This window comes from Anabrus simplex, chromosome 8 (assembly GCF_040414725.1).
Source record: "Anabrus simplex isolate iqAnaSimp1 chromosome 8, ASM4041472v1, whole genome shotgun sequence".
Classification (NCBI taxonomy): Eukaryota; Metazoa; Arthropoda; class Insecta; order Orthoptera; family Tettigoniidae; genus Anabrus; species Anabrus simplex.
Window position 1 is genome coordinate 113,560,725 of NC_090272.1, and position 21,567 is coordinate 113,582,291.

A 21,567-nucleotide genomic window follows, 5' to 3' on the forward strand; every position below is an offset into this window, starting at 1 on the left:
CACGGACCAACCGTGGTCACCTGCAGGCCGAAGCCCAGTCTGCATCCGCCGACCATGGGCCACTTTCCTTCAGTTCAGTTTTGGTTCGAGCCAGTACTTAATACGCAGAGAAGCTTGTAGAAACACTACCTGTTATTACGTTGACAGTAAAGTTGGCTACAGTCCGGCCCCGCGGAGTAGGGGGCAACGTGTCCACCTGTGACCCGGCGGCCCGGAGTTCAATTCCCCGCTGGGTCGCGATTTTTTTATTGTAAATGATTAATATCCCTGGCCTGGGGAGTGAGTGTTTGTGACGCCCTTAACGTCCCTTTCCTCACATTCAACACTTTACACTTCCGCCATTTACACAATACACGCTGGTTGCTCACATATGGTGCAAGTAGAGGCAAAGGATCTTCATAGGTCGACGCCCCGAACAAATAGACTAGCATTTAATTTTGAAAGAAAAAGTTGGGTAGAACAATTTCCCGTCGCACTTGTTAAATCCAGACTATGGACTGGCAGTATAATATGGTAAATCATGTCACTGGTCCGCCTCTGTGGTGTAGTGGTTAGTGTGATTAGCTGCCACCCCCGGAGGTCCGGGTTCGATTCCCGGCTCTGCCACGAAATTTGAAAAGTGGTACGTGGGCTGGAACGGGGTCCACTCAGCCTCGGAAGGTCAAATGAGTAGAGGTGGGTTCGATTCCCTCCTCAGCCATCCTGGAAAGTGGTTTTCCGTGGTTTCCCACTTCTCCTCCAGGCAAATACCGGGATGGTACGTAACTTAAGGCCACGGCCGCTTCCTTCCCTCTTCCCTGCCTATCCCATCCAATCTTCCCATCCCTTCACAAGGCCCCTGTTCAGCATAGCAGGTGAGGCCGCCTGGGCGAGGTACTGGCCATTCTCCCCAGTTGTATTCCTCGACCCAAAGGCGGTAGAGGTGGGATCCCTCGCTGAGTCCGAGGGAAAAACCGAACCTGGAGGATAAACAGATTATGAAGAAGAAGAAGAAGAAGAAATCATGTCACTGTAGTTGTTCCAGAGCTATTTTCGCTAACATTTTAACATTTCTATCGCATTAGGTAACACAAGAAGTTCCTTCTTTCCTTACAGAAGTAAAAAAACTGAAATGGCGTATGGCTTTCAGTGCCGGGAGTGTCCAAGGACAAGTTCGGCTCGCCAGACGCAGGTCTTTTAATTTGACTCCCGTAGGCGACCTGCACCTCGTGATGAGGATGAAATGATGAAGACGACACGTACACCCAGCCCCCGTGCCAACAAAATTAACCAATGATGGTTAAAATTCCCCACACCACCGCGAATCGAACCCGGGACCCCTGTGACCAAAGGCCAACACGCTAACCATTTCACCATGGAGCCGCACGTTACACAGGTGTCAGTTAAGAACTCCAATTCAACTAACCAATAACCAGAGCTGGGGAGTGATTGATTAAAAGTAATCCAATTGTACGGGATCGGTATGAGGTGAGACTGATCTCCGTAGAGAGTTTTTCTGTGACCGGATGCACTTCCTGACGTCAACATCATCAGAGGAGTTAATGAGGTTTAAATTAATAACGTGGTATATACCACGCGGCTTGCGAGCGCCGTACTTTCTACTTGTAAATGTCCCGCATGCACAAATGATGAATGGGGTGTATACTAATTGATTTTCGCAGGGGCACTACTGTCAGCAGGCAGGTTACGTCAGAATATGAAGATATAACAACCAGATGGTCGCTCGCAGCATGTTCCTCAGCGCTACCCGTCTAATGCCATCCCTTGGATTAGTAAACCTCGTTTACGACCGCATAGTACTAGGCTTGAGTAAGTATTAGTGTACATCAGCACTACATTTGCTGTCTACATATCGGCAATGACTAGTGTGTTCAGCAACGACTAATACACAGACAACATTTCAATTAGTGGAGAATCTGGTGAGAACGCAGCCGAAGCTCCAAACAGACGTCTGCCTTCTACACACGTATTTCGCCAAACAGTATTAGATTTGTTTCATATTAACAACTCTTTTATAGAGTGGAATGCCTACACGTGTATAAATTAATAATTTATTACATTTTCTTTTCTGCACCTTTGGCGTATTTACCAATGCACCCTGTTATGGAACGTGTGCAGTAAAATGACTGCTATTTGTTTCACATCCACAATAGAGCACGTTGTAGCACTCCTTCGAAAACAAGTGACTAGGTATCCCATGCATCACTAGTGCATACGGGACAATTGTAAGTAGAAAGTACGGCGCTCGCCTGGTATATTAGGAAGGGAGAGGATGAAAGTTGGTGCCGGCACAAAGCCAACTCCTGTCAAATAGCACCAAAAGGTCTGCACAAGGTTTAACGTCATCATCCAATGGAGGAATTAGCATCAACAGCATCATATGCCTTCACTCCATATGAACATTGTGGAGAGGATTGGAACTGGATCCAGGATAATGGGTTCACTACCCTGGCGGCTAACATTCTGATGGTGAAGATTTCCTAGAGCAACGGGACTCCAACCGACTAACCACGGTGTCAGACGGCATTGACTTGACACGTTAACTGTCGTGGTCACCAGGAGAGCTATTGAAACTGATATAATTACTTGTAGAATAGAATAGAATAGAATAGAATAGAATAGAATACTTTGATCCTCCGCTTCCAGATCGCCTGAAACTGAAACTGTTGCCGGATATTTGCGGTCACGGACATTCACGGTCACTGCAGCAGGGTGGGGGGGGGCGTCTAATTAGCTTAATCTCAGTGTGTCCCCGCTAACCTGCCTGGTCTCCTGCTCGCTTGTTCTAGATCAACATTCTGTATAAATTGTGATGGGAATCAGCATTTAAAAAAATAAAATTTACTGTCGACCAAATTATTATATGTACTCGAGTTTGGAGGTTGTTCATTAAATGACCAATAGACCTCCAGGGAATCCAATTACGTCATCGTTTTCCTCGTTTCATTTTACGTTAGATTTTGAATTTGTAATTATTTTTTAATATTTTTTTATCGCTGGTGGAAGGCAAGACGTGGCCGTTTTTAAAAGTGTTTCAACCATGCATCAATTTTAAGGCATTGTTACTAAAAAATCCGTCATCTGATCTAATCCAGTTTTCAACACAATATACACTGGGAATGTTTTATACCTTATTGCAGAATTGTATGTTTCCAAAAACATGTTATGACTTGTTCTTCTCCTTCAGACACACCCCGGTGACGATCCATGTTGACTTTCCCTATACTTTCTATACATATAACCATTGTAATGTGCTGAACGATTTGCCTCATTAGTAACTGTCAATTCCTTTAGAGCACACAACACCAGGAAGATTCGATATAGAATGAAATTTATGGCTGAAGGTATTGGTCTCTAAATAATGCGCGCGAGAGAAGAATGTTCTCCAGAAGCCCAGGCAGGTGAGCGGGGACACTAAGAGATTAAGCTAATGAGCCTCACCCCCTTCTGAAGTGACCGCAAATCTCCTGTGACTGCTGGGGAATTTCTGTGACTGGGCACAAGTATATCTCAGTGATTGCAAATTTCTGTGATTTTGTGGTGACCGCAAATGTCCGGACACCGCCCGAAACTGGGGAGAGAGCGTTTATTTATTGTAATCCGTTTGTTTGATACATGCATTACATTATCCTCCTTATAATTATTTGGCTATTAACTAAATTGCTTTTTCTTATAAGTAGCTTTACATCTCACCGACACAGACAGGCCTTATGGCGACGATAGAACAGGAAGGGGATAGGAGTGGGAAGGAAACGGCCGTGGCCTTAATTAAGGTACAGCTCCAGCATTTGCCTGGTGTGAAAATGGGAAACCACCTTCAGGGCTGCCGAAGTGGGGTTCGAACTCACTATCTCCCGAATAAATAAATTACTTAAAACTAGTAATGTTTATATTAATTCCACAAATTACCATCCCTTTTCTCTTTTCTTTTAACGTTCAGTTTGCTCAAGATGTAGCACAATGCAAAAATTCTAGGACAAACATGCATCTTACCCTTCATTCATTCAGTTAGTGCTTATTTTATTTTTTAATTTCCTTTTTCCACATATTTTTAAATACAAAAGTGATTATTATTCTTTCGATTGTAATCCACTCTTTGTTTAATAATTTAACAACTACACAGAATTATTTCTCTTTTTGTTTTATATTTACTACCCAAATATTTAACTTTAATTGCGTTAGTTCTCCTGTATACTCTTAATAGATGCGCCTCTTCCATTATTTCCCCACATAATAAACAGTGATTTTCATTCTCTCTCTCTCTCTCTCTCTCTCTCTCTCTCTCTCTCTCTCTCTCTGTAACCCTTATTCTTAATCTCCATTAGCCACCACACCATATCAATTACTTCTCTGTTTGAAAGCCTTTCTTACCTTATTGGCATAATTTCGATAATTTCACAGAATTCCGGTAAGGTTTTTAGTCTTACATTCTGCCTTAATCACCTGTTTTCTAATCTCCAATTTATTTATCAAATTTCAAATTCATAATTTTATATTTGAATATGCTTCTTTCACGTATACCTCGTCGATACCTGCTTGTTGTAGATCTTCTTCTATTTCTTTCAACCAATTGTTGTCCGACTCGTTGGTTGAATGGTCAGCGTACTGGCCTTCGGTTCAGAGCGTCCCGGGTTCGATTCCCGGCCGGGTCGGGGATTTTAACCTTCATTGGTTAATTTCACTGGCCCGGGGGCTGGGTGTTTGTGCTGTCCCCAACATCCCTGCAACTCACACACCACACATTACACTATCCTTCACCACAATAACACGCAGTTACCAACACATGGCAGATGCCGCCCACCCTTATCGCAGGGTCTGCCTTACAAGGACTGCACTCGGCTAGAAATAGCCACACGAAATTTATCTGTTTTTTTTTTTTTTTTTATTGAGCTATTAGCTACATCAAAAATCCTCTTTGTGTGTCTGCTGCTGTCCATTCTATGTAGGTGCGCATAGATCAAAAGTCTGTGTTTTCTGAACTTCGAATTACGTGATTTCGAATTAACCGCCAATTCGCAATTCAGAAGTACCAACACTTGCCGCGTTACAAAATATTCTAAGGCCCGTTACTGCATGCAGTTAACTTTGATTCACAGTTTATACCTTTCAAGTGACATGAAAAAAGAACTATTTCCAAAATGTATCCAAGAAGGTGCATTTACAGTATTCAAATAATGCACTCGGATATCTCACTGGTAAACATAACCCCACGCAACGAAAGAAAGGAAAAAAACGATTCAAAGACGAGGAGAAATCTATGCTGGCTCCCATGTGCAAGTGCTTTATTAATTGGATTACTATACTGTATGCATTTTAGATGCCTTGTATTTACACAGAAAGTAACCGATGCCCTTAAAATCAAACTTTCCTATGACTATCCTCGTACGATTTCCCGCCAAGGCACTTCTCTCGCACTTCAGAAATGTAAACACTTGCCGCGTCACAAAGTATTCTAAGACCCATTAATACATGCTATCACCTCGATTCACAGTTTAAACCTTTCAAATGCCATGGAAAAAATTATTTCCGAAATGTATCCAACAAGGTGCATTTACAATGTTCAAATAATGCACTTGGATAAATCACTGACAAACATAACCTCACGCAACGAAAAAAAAAATCGCACAACTCAAAGACGAGGATAAATGATGCCGCTTCCCCTGTGCAAATGCATTATTTTTTGGATTTCTGTACTGTTTGCATTTTTAGATGCTTTGTACTGGCATGGAATGTGCCCAACGCCCTTAAAACACTATAGCTTATCGAACTTTCCTATGACGAGGGGATAAAGTATCTCGCGTCCATGTGCATTGCAACGCACTATTATGACCCCCATCCCTCACTCTTGTACGATTTCCCGGCTGACAATTTCTCCTTTAAAACCATAAGACCGTTTAGGCTCGCATTAAAATAAAGCAATGCAGTTTCACCGGCAATGAAAATATTGTTCGGTGCCTACGAATTTATTATATGAGCCACGTTTGTTTGTTTTTTTTTTTTGTCAACTGTCGGCATCACCAGTGTTCGCGGATTCTGTTTTACCGCACACTGCCTGTTGCGTGGTATTACGGCGTTTGTTAAAAGGTTGAATACAAAAGAATTCCGATTTCATTCAACTTAGCAATAATGAAGAGCACTGTAGACCAACCGAAGTGAGTGTAAATGCGGAAAGCTACCCCTCCACGTTCCGGTACGCGCGTTCTATTATGACGCGGAGCGGATAAATTTCCAGTTGAAATTACTCTGTAACATACTATTGTTTTAAAATGTAAAGGCAGTTTCGAATTAAAAGTCTGAATTTCGGTAATGGGGCCGACATTGTACTTCGAATTACGAATTATCCGTATTTCGAATTAAACAATTGAAATAACATGCAAAACTGTATCTCATGTTTCCGGGAACGAGAGCTTCTTCGAATTAGGCGGGATTTTGAATTAACCGATTTCAAATTATCGAGGTTCTACTGTAGCTCTTTAGTTGGTCTCTTCATCCATATACAATCTTTGTGTATTGCTCCAAAAATCTTTCTGAGGATTTTACGTTATATTTTTTCTGTCTCTATGATACTTGATTTTCTAATTGTGGTTGTTTCTGAAGCGTAAAGGGCTTCTGGTAGTACAACTGTATTGTAGTGCCTGAGTTTGGCCTGTCTTGATAAGTTTCTCTTAATGTAGTGTGTCCATGTGAGTTTGTACGCTTTCTGAAGTTTGTCTGTTCTGTCTGTGTTGGATGCCTTATTTGATCGTTATAATTGTGTATATTCCCCTAGATACTTGAATTTTTCTACTCTTGTGATCTTTCCATATTTTCTTTCCATATACTGTGTTTTCTTATATATCTGTAGACCTGTTTTAATAGAAATGTCATGTAAGTATTTCAGTGCTTCTTGTCTATTGTTACTAAGCATTTCCAGGCCATCCGCAAATGCCAAACATTTTATGATTATTCTGTTTACACACGTTCTTCCTAACTGAATTACTTTTACTTTTTCTTAAAATTGTTTGATAATTTTGTTTAAGATCAAGTTGAATAAAAGCGGTGAGAGCCCATCTTCTTTTCTGACCCCTGAACGTATCTCGAATGATTCTGAAATTTCACCCATAAATTTTATTTTGGACGTGGTGTCTGTCTCTTGTATGAGTGCCCTAGTTTTTATGTCTACTCCATATTCTTCATGAATGTCAAAGACATCCTGCCGGTCTATTGAATCGTAGGCCTTCTTAAAGTCGACAAATGTGACTACAGTGTTGTTCGTCTGACTGGTCTTCAGGATTGTTTGCAGATTCCAGATCTGTTCAATACATGATCTTCTTTTTCTGAATCGTGCTTGGTATTCACCTATCTTTGTATCAACTTGTGGTTCTAGTCTGTTAATTAATGTCTTAGAGAGAATGTTGAAAGCAACTGGCAATAATGAGAGACCTCTGTAATTATTAGGGTCTGTATTGTTGCCCTCTTTATGCAGTGGATGGATCAATGCGCATTTCCATTCCTGTTGGATTTTCTCCGTAATCCATATTTCTCAGATACTTTTATGGATTTTGTTTATGATATTTGGGTTTCCAAGTTCCCAGATCTCAGCAATAATCCCATCTTCTCCTGGTGCTCTGTTGTTTTTCAGTCATTTTACGATCTCCACTTGTGAGTGATTTCGAATCTAGGTTTGGTATGGTTTTCGAGAAGTTTAATTTTTCTCTAGGCCTCTCGCTGTTGAGTAGTTTATCAAAGTATTTTTTAAGAATGTTGCAGTTCGCTTTAGTATTTGTTTTCGAAGATCCATCCAGTCTTTGAAAGCAAATATTTGGAGACTAATAACCTTTTATACTTTCCCTAAATGTTCTATAGAAATTTCTCGTATTGTTTCTCTTGAAGTCTTCCTCAATTTCATTTAGTCTATTTTTATCGTATGTCCTTTTCACTGTTCTAATATATTTCGATGGTTATTTCTGGACATTGTGGAAATTCTGTTATGTTTCAGTTGTTCTATTGCTGCAAAATTTCTTCCATGCCTGGATTCTTCTTTCAGTTGCTTGATCACAAGTTGTGTTTCACCATCTATGTTTGCGCTTCCAAGGAGGCTGACCCCAAAGCATCGCCTTTTGAACTGTCTTCGCTATGTCTGTCCAACGTTATGTTGCATTTTGATTAATTTATTCAATAATGTTGTCCTTGTTTATCTTCAAATATTCTGGGTGCTGTTTTATAATTTTGTTCAATGTTGTCTTTCTGTTTCTTGGGATTGGCCTAATCTTTACTTGTAGCAAGTGATGGTCGGACTCGAAGAATCTTTTACGTGTGCTCACGTTCAAAATTCCTCTTGTATTTTTGATTGATATGGCTATGTGATCTATTTGGAATTCTCCTCATAAGTTTTTGGGCGTTTCCCATGTTGTGAACTTTCGTCTTGGTTTTTGAAATTGTGTTGGTATACTTTTTAAGTAAAAATTTTGACAATATCGTATGAGATGTTCTCCATTCTTGTCCGTCTGTTTGTGTGCTGCGTATGAGTCCGTAATTTGTGTGTACTTTTTCTCTGTGACTAGTTGTGCATTGAAGTCTCCTAAGAGAATTTTAACAAGTCCTTCTAGTATTTTGTTATTTCTTCTATATCCTTCCAAAAGTCTTCTACTTGCGATGTCTTTCTATTGATCTCATTTGTCGGTGCATGTGCATTGACGATTGTATATCTTTTGTTTCCTGATTTGAAGATTACTGTAGTGATCCTTTCCGACACTGAATTACATCTAAGATGTTGTCAATGACTGATTTATGCTCTGCAAATTCTGTGCCAAACATTGTCGGCATTCCCCGTGTGACAGCAGGTTTTCCTTTATATATCCTGTAATTTTCTGTGTTGAAGTGGTTTTCATCTGTGAAACGTGTTTCTTGGATAGCAAGGATTCTGATTTGAGATGTTTATAGTACATCTGTCAGCTGTTTAAGTTTGCCTAGTTTGACCAGCGTATTTGTGTTGAGTGTGCCAATATAGTGTTTGCGAAGAAGGTTTTGAGAAGCTCTGACTATTCTTCTTTTCATGATGTCTCCCAGAATTTATTTATTTATTTATTTATTTATTTATTTATTTGTTTATTTATTTATTTATTTATTTATTTATTTATTTATTTATTTATTTATTTATTTATTTATTTATTTATTTATTTATTTATTTATTTATTTATTTATTTATTTATTGCAAATTACATGACTTAGTGTCCCAATTAAAGTGCCAATTACGTCATATAAACTACAATTGGCATGGCGTTACTTATATCTAAATTATAATCTAGAATTTTATCTAATCACCTACTGTATAATATTAATATAAAATATCAAAGTATGTTCTAAAAACAAAAGAGCCCTATATTAATATGGCGAAAAACACATGACAAAGTAAAATGACAAAATAAATGAAGCAGTTCCCATACAAGCATAACACTACAGCACTTCACCTTAAATTACATAGTTCTTAGATTTCCCCTGTTTTTATGACTTTATACAATTGAGGGATGAAGTTCAGTTAGAAACTCGCGCATTGAGAGATTGAAGTCAAATCCATTCTGAATGGCACTCTTGAAGATACTACAGAGTCTGTTCACCGGCAAGTTATCATAGACACACGTCCTGTATTTTCATTTTAAAATGTTATGTTATTTCTGGAATTAAAGCGAGGTACATGAAAATTTAATAGAGACAGTAATTCAGGATTATCGATAGAATAGTTTACAACTTAAAAAGAAATGTTACTGCATCCTTCCATCTGCGAATTTCTAAACTCTCCACTCTGAGATTTAAAAGGATATCACTATAAGGTGCCACAAGAGGATAGCAGTCAGATTTTTATATTGTATTTTAAAAATCTCTTTTGCAATTTTTCACTTAGAGCTCCAAGCGATGCTGGCATATCATATTTTCGGTCTTACTATGGTACTGAATCGTTACTTTCTTGCTGAATGTCTTATCTTTGTTCTCAATCTCTTTACCCTAGTAGTCTCCCATTCCTACTCTATCGAGCATCCTTTTCACTTTCAATAGCCAATAATAATCATTTAAATGTTTCACTGGTTTTGCTATTCTGAAATCAGTATTTCCTTCCCATCTCCCCTTTATAAGCTTAAGCAATATTTTATTACATGCTTGAATGCTTATGCCTTCGAATTAATTATAACTAGAGGCATGATTTTTCGCATGAATTTATGTACGATTTCGCGAAAAGGAAACAATTTTTTGCGTTACTTCGCGAAATAGGCCTTGACCCATCCCTTTAATTTCGATGTAATCAATTTCGGAAACTGTTCATATAAATTCCCATGCTTGTAATTTGTGAATTATTTATGTGAAATCCATTAATCCTTATTAGGACTATAATATAGCTCTGATCAAGATTACATAACAAATTACACTTTCATCGTACATGGTCATAGCTTTAACCCTACATCGCCATACCATTAAAGGATTTCCTAGAATTTTAAAACGTACAGGTATTTCTGTTGAACTGAGAAATCCTTATTCTGCCTTCCATTTCCCTTCACACGGGTAATATTGAAATACAACTTCAAGCTCGTTATTTTTCATGAATTTCGCTGCAAATTTCAGACATACCGCAAAATAAGTAAATTTCGCTTTAAACTGGCCTTTACGCTTTACTTCGCTGTATTTTACGAAAACGAAATCACTAATTTCTTAATAATAATCATACGATTCGTTAAGATATCTCAAAATTGCTTCAAAATAGTTTTTGTCGCGTTTATCGTTAATGCGAAGACGTCTTGCCTCTACTTACAACGAATACGTTTTTAGTGACTTCCACTCTTAATCGTTATTTTTAACAAACTAATTTTTACTCGTAATTTACTTCTTGAAATACAATTTATTGTAATCGTTACATTCGAGTTACTTTTACATTACAGTAATCAATATAGGTACATTGCATGGTGTCAGAAACGGGAAACATTTAAATGATGTTGAAGATCACTTCTTCAGTTCTGCTACGACAGAACCAGTAGGTACTTTCTTCCATCTCCTGTACTACCAATGACATAAAAATCCTACAATATCTATCACTGCCAGGGGTGTCCTTAAAATTAGACAAAAGTATTCCTTCAAGTGCCCCTGTAAAATAAATAATGAATAATGTTATTTGCTTCAAGTCCCACTAACTATTTTGACGGTTTTTGGAGACGCCGAGGTGGTGAAATTTTGTCCCGCAGGAGTTCTTTAACGTGCCAGTAAACTTACCGACACGAGGCTGACATATTTGAGCACCTTCAAATACTACTATCTGCCAAGTTGGGGTCAGAAGGCCAGCGCTGCAAACCGGCGCGCTTGTAAAGGAACGTCTTTTCAGCAAATGCAAAGATGTAATTTCCCATAAGAGGGTTCGACGGTTAGCGATAAGAATTTTAAGAACCAATCATTTAGTAAAGTAAATCTCAAATTATTTGAAATGCTGAAAGTTACTAACTAAAAAAGTATGGGAAAAGTCATTTTGATAATAATAATGTTATTGGCTTTACGTCCCACTAACTACTTTTACGGTTTTCGGAGACGCCGAGGTGCCGGAATTTAGTTCCGCAGGAGTTCTTTTGTGTGCCAGTAAGTCTACCGACACGAGGTTGACGTATTTGAGCACCTTCAAATACCACCGGACTGAGCCAGCATCGAACCTGCCAAGTTGGGGTCGGAAGGCCAGCGCCTCAACCGTCTGAGCCACTCATCCCGGCAAATCATTTCGAAAGTTCGAAGGTAGGTATTATGTTTAGTCTGGTCTCAGTGATAATAGGCACTTAATGTCTCTCAACTAAAAAAAAGAAAAAAAGAAACCAAAATGAAATAATATACTTTTCTTTGTAAACTTTGGAATTAATCCAGCTCCGTGCGAAAAAATATCAATTGCTTTACGGAATGAAATCTGGGTGAACTCAGGGTCTCTTTAGAAGTAACACTCATACCAGATGTATGCATAAGTTTTTTTCCGGTTTCACTAAGAGCTGGCGCCAGCGAACAGTACGCAGCGTATGAATGTGACACATACGTCAGTTTGTTCGTTTGACATTAACCTACCGACACACACAGGTTGAGTCCGCCAAACACTAGCATCTATGTTGTGTTGTTCAGTGACCATGTCGACGTTTGTGCTTGAAAAAGAACATTTGCGGCACGCATTGCTTTTCTTATTTAATCAAAAGGAAAAGGCTGTAGAAAGTCATCGTTTGTTGGTACAAACATATGGTGAACACGCTCCATCGATTAGAACATGTGAGACATGGTTCCACAATTTAAATGTGGTGATTTCAATGTTAAAGTGCGAAGACGAGCAATGAACTTTTGAACCCCGGCGAAACCATTAATGCACGACGCTATCGCCAAATTAATTTAAATCACGCATTGATCAAAAGACGCCCGGAATGGGCCAGAAGACATAGCAAAATGATTTTGTAAAACGACAATGCGCCGTCTCACACAGCAAAACCAGTGAAAGACACCTTGAAATCGCTTGGATGGGACATCCTGCCGCACCTGCGGTACTCTCCCGACCTGGCGCCATCTATCAGCTCTTCGCATCAATGGGGCACGCGCTCGCAGAGCAGCACTTCAGCAATAACGGGGAATATGGAAAATGCCTCGATGAATGGTTTGCCGCAAAAGACAAACAATTTTTTCTGGCATGGTATTCATTACTTACCTGAAAGATGGGCGAAGTATGTAGAAGCCGATGGCCAATATTTTGAATACACAAAAAATGACTTCCCTTGTAAACTACGTGCTTTCCTTGCCATAAAAAACGGCAAAAACGTATGCACACACATGGTAAAGGTAACGAGGATGATTGTTGGTACAAATAGCTGGGAACAATGATAGGAGGATACTCGGAAAGAGGGGACAGGACTAAGTTAGGAATGAACTTCATGGATGAAACTGTACGCAAAAACTGGATTCGGTGTTGGGGTCATATGAGGAGAATAGAGGAGGATAGGTCACCTAAGAGAATAATGGACTTTGTTATGGAGAGTAAGAGGAATAGAGGGAGATCAGGACGGTGGTGGTTGGACTCGGTTTCTAACGATTCAGCGATTAGAGATATAGAACTAAACGAGGCTACAGAATTAGTTACAAATAGAGGATTGTGGCGGCGAATAGTAAAGTCACAGAGGCTTGCAGACTGAACGCTGAAAGGCATAACAGTCTGTAATGAAGATGTATGGATGATTTCCTGAAGAATTGTAATATGTGAAGTAATTAGAGCTGTAATGTTATTGATTACTTGTTGAAATGTTTGCAACTGTGATCGAGTACAATATTTCTCACGTAACTGTATTCATCCCTATTACTTTTATTTGTACTTTTCCCATCGCTGCTTATAAATTGTTAAAGGTTTAAAGGGAACCCTGCTGCTACAAATGGTTCCGTGAGCTCATTCGCCACATCTTCAATAATTAAGTTTCCTAATTTTATGTCAGAGACTGATCAAAATTACAACTCTAATATACTCATGTAAAATAGGGTTCAGACTATTAGAATAATCAATAAATAAACCATTAAAGGTATTCAAAATCCATTTCACTTTTAGCAGCGTAGCAGTGTTACGAAGGGGCTCATAATCGACCTAGTAGTGCTTTCTCAAAGTGTGGATAACTGCCGTCCGCCTCTGTGGTGTAGTGGTGATTAGCTGCCACCCCTCGAAGGCCCGGGTTCGATTCCCGGCTCTGTCGCGAAAATTTGAGGAGTGGTACGAGGCTGGAATGGTGTCCACTCAGTCTCGGGAGGTCAACTGAGTATAGGGGGTTCGATTCCTACCTCGGCCATCCTCGAAGTGTTTTGCCGTGGTTTCCCACTTCTCCTCCGGGCAAATGCGGGATGGTACCTAACTTAAAGCCACGGCCGCTTCCTTCCCTCTTCCTTGTCTATCCCTTCCAATCTTCCCATCCCGCCACAACGCCTCTGTTCAGGATAGCAGGTGAGTTCACCTGGGTGAGGTACTGGTCTTCCTTCCCAGTTGTATGCCCCGACCCAAAGTCCCGCGCTCCAGGACACTGCCCTTGAGGCGGTAGAAGTGGGATCCATCGCTGAGCCCGAGGGAAAAACCAACCCTGGAGGTTAAACGGATTAAGAAAGATAGAAAGAAAGAAAGAAAGAAAGAAAGAAAGAAAGAAAGAAAGAAGGATAACTGCCGAGATAACGATACTAACTTTGTTTTCTTAAAAAGAGCTATACTGTTTTCTACAACTAGTTCTAGAGAAAATGGAATGTCTTCAAATATACTTCATTCATCAGCCTGGACCGCCCTTCTCGAATTAATCACTAGCCAGGCGGCCAAGGCCCGCGCTATACAGTAGTCTCTATCATGCACGTACATACACAAAGGGAACAGCTTTACTGTACTCTTTCTCCGCTGTTAATACTGAAGGTAGGGATTTATAGTTATTTTCGAACTGTTGAGTTCGATTCAGTGTCGCCAGCCTTACAGTTTAGAGACCCTATTTGCCGATACCACGTCTCACTGTTTCCGTCAATCTTGCATGTTGGCACCATGTAGTGATGATTTCTTCGTGCCTTGCGAGATTTTACGTACTGCCACTGTCGTATTGTGAAAAAAAAACTAGTGTTACGTTTACGGGTATAAATAAAGCATATTTTCTTTTTCTATAAGATTATAAATCTGTTTTGGTAATTCCAGTGAAATAGAATTGTGGCAGGCTCGAATAATGCATTTAATAATGTACCGGTTGTTGATGTCAAATGACGAACGTGGAATTTTATTAATATGGTCTTATTTCCTCCAATTCGCATGTACAGAATTCAATTAGGATGTATAAGGGCCGGTATTATAATGAAGGTTTAAACTGAAGATTGAGTTAATTTTCAACGAATTTAAACCGATGTTGAGTCTTACAATGGCCGGCCTAAGTTAATCTGAGATACGATCTTGGTAGCAGTGACTTGCGAGAAAAGATGGCTGCCGATAATGTTTTCTTTACTTCTTTTAGGTAAAATGGCGGATAAAAACAATAAACGCCCTAATTTTACTTGTAAGGAAATAGAATTGCTTGAGCAATCAGTACAGAAATATTTATATAGTCCGCGAAACAGTGGCCTTATGAATTCCTCCGAAATCTCCCATTTTAATAAGCATACTACCGGGGGCATAAAACCGCAATGCTATTAGTAGCTGACTGAGGGGTTCTACAGCATGCTTTCTGAAATAGAAGGAAGTTACTTTGTTTTATAAAAATTAAACTTTTGACATTCAAACAGTTCAAAAAGTCATTTTTACATTCTTAGCTTTTTATTGCACGTTTTATCACAGCACCAATTTGCTCAAATAGGGTTATGGTAGTTTGTTTTGTAAGCCTAAACCTATTTAAAAACTGTTTCGTTCCATATATGAAAGTGACGTACCCTTGCTCGAAAAAATCCTGCTGCCCATGGTCGTTCAATAATTTGAACCACTTCATCATCGCTTATTATTTCCTCAAACACCTAAAAAATTTCTTCGAGATCCATTTGTTCTGCCGTGTTGTAAGGTTATGTATTCTTAAACTTCAGTTTAAACAGAAGATGAGTGGCAGTAAAATTAATCTCTAGGTAAACTTAAGTTTTATAATACGCGAATAACAAATAAACCGAAGTTTAAACTGAACCAACAGTTTAAATCTCTATTATAATACCGGCCCTAAGAAGGGAGACAAATCTGCAAGAACTCCGAAAATGAAAGTAACGTGTCCTTTTCTACAAAAAGCAATTCAGTTGAAATGGAAGGAAATTTCGTGATCAACATAACCTAAACTAACCTTGTCTTCTCATGACTTTGGTACGGTTTGCAGGCTTAGCCTCTGTGTATTCTCAGTTACTTGCGGCATATGTACATGTAATAGTATATTTGCTTGTGTGCATTAGTACAGCGTGGTTTCTCTTCAGTCTGACTTTTATCTAAATCTATTCAGTGGATTGTCGCTCGCCCGGTCTCCCACGCTACGAGCCTGTCTCTCGCTAAGCACTTTGCCGTAATGCGCTTCACGGCAACGTAATTTCCCCTCCTTTGCAGTCTGCTGAGGGCTTTATCAGCGTCAAGGTTCGGTTTAGTAAAGTGTTCACGTGTTTAGTGCTCAATGTGTTGTTCCAATGCCATTCTCATTACGTTAGCGTAAATATATACATAATACCTCCATAAAGTACGGGAAATATTGTGCGAAAACACTATGACTCAGTGCCGGTCGGGCGCTGGCCGCATTACGGCATAGTCCTTGGCGGGAGACCGGCTCGCAGCGTGGGCGACCGGGCGAGCGACAATCCACTCGCCGAAGAATACGGTTATAGTAGTGCGTATATCAAAATTCTCGATGATGATGCTTGTTGTTTAAAGGGGCCTAACATCTAAGGTCATCGGCCATAAATATATTTTTTTGCTATTGGCTTTACGTCGCACCGACGCAGATACGTCGTATGGCGACGATGGGACAGAAAAGGGCTAGGACTGGAAAGGAAGGGGTCGTGGCCTTAATTAAGGTACAGCCCCAGCATTTGCCTGGTGTGAAAATGGGAAACCACGGAAAACCATCTTCAGGGCTGCCAACAGTGGGTTTCGAACCTACTATATCCCGAATACTGGATACTGGCCGCACTTAAGCGACCGGCCATATATCAAAATAAAGGCAGAAATAAATTGAGTGAGGTTGGGAGAGAGTGTTCAATTCCTTATTTTCTCATTGAGCCTGAAAACTGCCTTAATTAAGAATATCTTAATTGTTCATTTACTTGGGTAGGGGAACCTGCATTATTGATACATTGAGATATTTTTTTTATTATGACTCGTGATTTCAATATGTAACTAGTCAAGTTGGCAGCAGTGACGAGCCATTAAAAAAAGGAGAGAATAGGGCGGTGATATTTCCGAATTTCTAAATAATGACGTTTATTGATTTTCACTCAGGTAAACTCTTATTTTTGCTTGTGGTTAAGTGGCCCTTGACAGAGGTATGGGAGAATGGTGGGACCAAAAGGCCGCAAATTTGACCTAAGCCTAACTAGCTCCTGCCCGGAAGGAACAAGGATCAATTCGTCGGTAGCTGTCGCAAGAGAAAATCCCTCATAAAACTGTGACTGTAGGGGTTCTGGTGCCAGGTGTCAGGTCCATTGTCCATTTCAATACCTTGGGTGTAATATACTGTAGTTAAATATTTACAGTATCCTCGGATAACCATTCGCGGATGGTGCGGATGAAGGAAGTACGGATATTATTTTGTTTTGTATATCCGTGCAGGGCTCTAACCGTAAGTGGTTCATGATTTTCGCACAAACTACGATAAGAAATTACACTGCGAGACGGCCGTGTTCTTTCTCTTATCGCTCTTTTGTACTGTGCTAATGTAAAAGAAAATAATTACACAGTAATAATATCTTGTAATCTATCAGTTGTTTTCTGTAATCTAAAGTCCCTATAAATCTTAATCTGTATTTATCTAGGAATCAGCAACCGTCACTGGACTCAGTGTTCGCTTGCGCCTCCATCTACCGGTTCGGTCCGAACTACATGGTGTTTGTTGACTTTGCGGGTTGCTTATCATGTGATTCAGGGTTTATTCCGTTACCCACGGTTTATTCATACATGTTGCAAGGATATACTTGTAGAATGGAGATTCATTGGCCGTATTCGCGCACACAATTTATGAGTAGGCATATATTATTAGAGAGGAGAAAATGAAAAAGACGAGCATTTGGCTAATAAAATCTAATAATAATATTTTTTAATTTATTTCATTCACGCGATTGAACTTGAATACATAATACAATCTTCGGGCGTTTTTCTTCTTTTCTTCCCAAAATATCGTCATCCTCTCTGAATTCTTCCTCTTACGCTCCTCTGTCCACTTTCTTCCAGGTTGTCGTGATATTCTTGACTCAAATTTTACATCTGTGATTTTATTTCGGCTCTCGGTGCGGTCCCTGAGATTCGCTACGTTGATCTGTTGTAGGTCCCTTTGAACCTCACCCCCTCTGGGTGGGGGCGGTAGAATAATACCCACGGTATCCCCTGCCTATCGTAAGAGGCGAATTAAAGGGGCCCCAGGGGCTCTCAGCTAGGGGCGTAGGTCGGTGACCATGGAACCCTTAGCTGAGTCCTGGCTTTGCCTCCACTTACTTGTGCCAGGCTCCTCACTTTCATCTATCCTATCCGACCTTCCTTGGTCAACTCTTGTTCTTTTCCGACCCCGACGCTATTAGGTTTCCGAGGGCTAGGGAGTCTTTCATTTTCACGCCCTTCGTGGCCCTTGTCTTTCTTTGACCCATACCTTCAACTTTCGTAGTGTCGGATCCCTTCCATTTTTTTCTTTCTGATTAGTGTTATATAGAGGATGGTTGCCTGGTTGTACTTCCTCTTAAAACAGTAATCACGGTAATTCCGTACCGCATTTACTCTTTGTTACGATGTTGAGTAGTTTCTTTGCCGTATTGGAGTTGTCCATTCTGTAAATGTATGTGTAAAACTTTGCTCGGCGTTTTCTGATTTCATCCGTAGTGGTGTTTATATTTTCGTAGTTGTCTTGACTGCCCCATAAATCTTCCGAAATAATTTTTCGTTCCTGTTTTTCTATGTCCTTGATTTTAGAATGACCGTCGATCACCATTGTTTCAGCTGCATAGGTTGCTTCTGGAAGAATTACTGTTTTATAGTGCCGTAATTTTGCATCTATCGAAATGCTTTTCTTGTTGTAGTGAGCCCACTTTAGCTTGTAGGCCTTCTGTAACTTGGTGATTCTTTGTTCAATGCCGGTAGAGCCCGGATTTTTATGCATTTATAGGTTAGAATGCTTACTTACTGAAGCGAGTTAAAAGTATAGTCTACCTTCACAACCATTGTGCTATAGGGATTGCATAGACATTAGGGGTACGGTCCATCAGAACCCCTATAATTTATGTTACTCTTGCTGCAACATGAAAGAGCGGGTGGCCGACACTTCCTACTAACCGAATTAGTTTGCAATCTAACCTGTTACTGCATAAAAATCTGGCCGTTAATTGGCAATTCGGTTTAGTCCCGAGGACTGTATAGATTCACCAAGGTAATTGAAATGACTTACTTGTGCGATTTTACTGTATAGTGATAATACCTAGGTGAGTGACTATGACAGTCAAAGTTGGAGGGTTTCGACTGGTGGTCTTCGCTCGAGCTTGAAAACATCACCCTCGTTTCAGTACACAAGTGAACTCCCGGACGCAAAATTTCCTGCACCTCTGCACCTCCATAAACCGGAAAAATAATGAGACGTAAAACCATATTTCTGCCAGCCTCTCTGCTTTCCATAATAAATTCCTCAAATACCACAAAATCCGATATTCGGATAATCCTTTAATTTTGATACTGTGGCGTAGCGCGAGAATTTTCTATAGGCAATAGTTGACCATAAAATTGGAGACCCGGTCTTGAGCGCGGATTGTTTGCCTTCAGCAGTCACTTATTTGTACGCTTGTCGTCGGAATGCCATTTCGTCCAAGCCTGGAATGTTTTCAGATTGTTTACTTGTGTGGCGTATGTTATGTATGGCACCCAGTAAACTGAGAAGGCATTTGAATAACAAACACAGTCACTTATCTGGGAAAGATAAGAACTACATCAGCCTGTTGTAGTGAACAGAAGCAAACCAAACAAAAGCTATGGTTCGAAGAGAAACACTACGTCCGAAAAAGCACAGGAGTCCAGTTATAAAGTTCCTGAAATAGTAGCAAAGAAATGAAAACCCACGTGAGAAACAGGGAGTGCGTTTTTCTTAAATTCCGCCTCGAAATGAGGCCTCTGTGTAAAAAACAAGAAGCTCAAGTTTCTCATTAATAACTCATCTTCTTTTTATTCCAAAGTGTGAAACAATGCTTATTGAACATGCAAGGACTGCATTCAAGAGAATGAGCAAACTTCTCTCTAACAAAAACTTTATGATCAATCTCCTTCTCCGTTTACTTCGGTGTTATGTATTTTGTGTCTTGCTTTGTGGTGCCGATACTTGGACCCTAACAGAGAACACCACCAAAAAACGTCGATCCTTTGAGATTTGGTGCTACCGAAGCCTGCTCAGAATATCACGGGTTGACAGAATAACACTGAAGTACTTCAACGCCGACTCCTTCAGCTTACCTTACAAGGTAAAATTGAAGGAAGGAGAAGTGGGAGAAGAAAAAGAATATCTTGGCTACAGAATCTACGAGAATGCTATGTTCTCAGTACCCTCCACTCTTTTCCGAAGTGGTGAGAACAAAAACAACATGGCTCTGATAACAGCCGACATCCAATGAGGATATGGTACAAGAAGAAGACGAAGAAGAAGAATAAGAAGAAGACAATGATTCATCTGTAAAGTGAATATGTTTAAGCTCTTGAATATTGTTTTATAAACTCCTCTTTAAAAAAACTACTGAGTGGAATGACATTAATATTTCCCATGCCAAAAATATCACAAAACCTCGAAGTTTCGTAGCACACCCAGCGAAACTCACGGTTGTTCAAATACAGCTTTTTTTTTTTTTTTGCTTTACGTCGCACCGACACAGATATGTCCTATGGCGACGATGGGACAGGAAAGGGCTAGGACTGGGAAGGAAGCGGCCGTGGCCTTAATTAAGGGGACAGTTTACCAGTGTGTTTACTACTACTACTGGAACGCTGAAATTATTAATATTTATATTATTGTTATTATTAATATTAAGCTGAGAGATACAAACTGGGGTGCAAAGCTACAAGTTCTTGGCTCTAATAATAGTAATGTCCGGTTCCATGGCTAAATGGTTAGGGGCCGATGACCTTCGATGTTAGGCCCCTTTAAACAACAAGCAACAAGCAAGCTGGCCTTTGGTCAGAGGGGTCCAGGCAGGGTCGGGAATTTTAACCACCATTGGTTAATTTCTCTGGCACGTGGGCTGGGGGTATGCCTCGTATTCATTATCGCTTCATCCTCATCACGCGCAGGTCGCCTTCGGGAGTCAAATCAAAAGACCTGCACCTGGAGAGCCGAACATGTCCTCGGACACTTCCGGCACTAAAAGCCATACGCCATTTCATTTCATTAATAATAATAATAATAATAATAATAATAATAATAATAATAATAATAATGTCCACTTCTGTCGTGTAGTGGTTTGATTCCCACCTCAGCCATCTTCGAAGTGGTTTTCCGTGGTTTCCCACTTCTCCTCCAGGCAAATGCCGGCATGGTTCCTAACTGAAGGCCACGGCCGCTTCCTTCCCTCTTCCTTGTCTACCCATTCCGACCTTTCCACCCCCCACCCCCACCATAAGTCCCCTGTTCAGTATAGCAGGTTAGGCCACCTGGGCGAGGTATTGGTCCTCCTCCCCAATTTCAACCCACGACCCAAAATCTCACGCTTCAGGACACGCATTTGAGGCGGTACAGGTAGGATCCCTCGCTGATTCCGAGGGAAAAACCAACCCTGGAGGGAAAACGGATTAAGAAAGAAAGAAAAATGAATGAAAGTAATAATAATAATAATAATAATAATAATAATAATAATAATAATAATAATCGGAACTTATTATGGCAGATGTTAGTCTCAATGGGAGAA

General features: G+C 40.1%; 1 protein-coding gene across 2 annotated transcripts in view; it reads left to right on the plus strand.

Annotated features, from left to right (window-relative positions):
• The window catches only part of LOC136879179 (uncharacterized), a 96,935-nt gene that overhangs the window by 9,108 nt on the left and 66,260 nt on the right, over positions 1 to 21,567 (plus strand). The window lies entirely within an intron of this gene.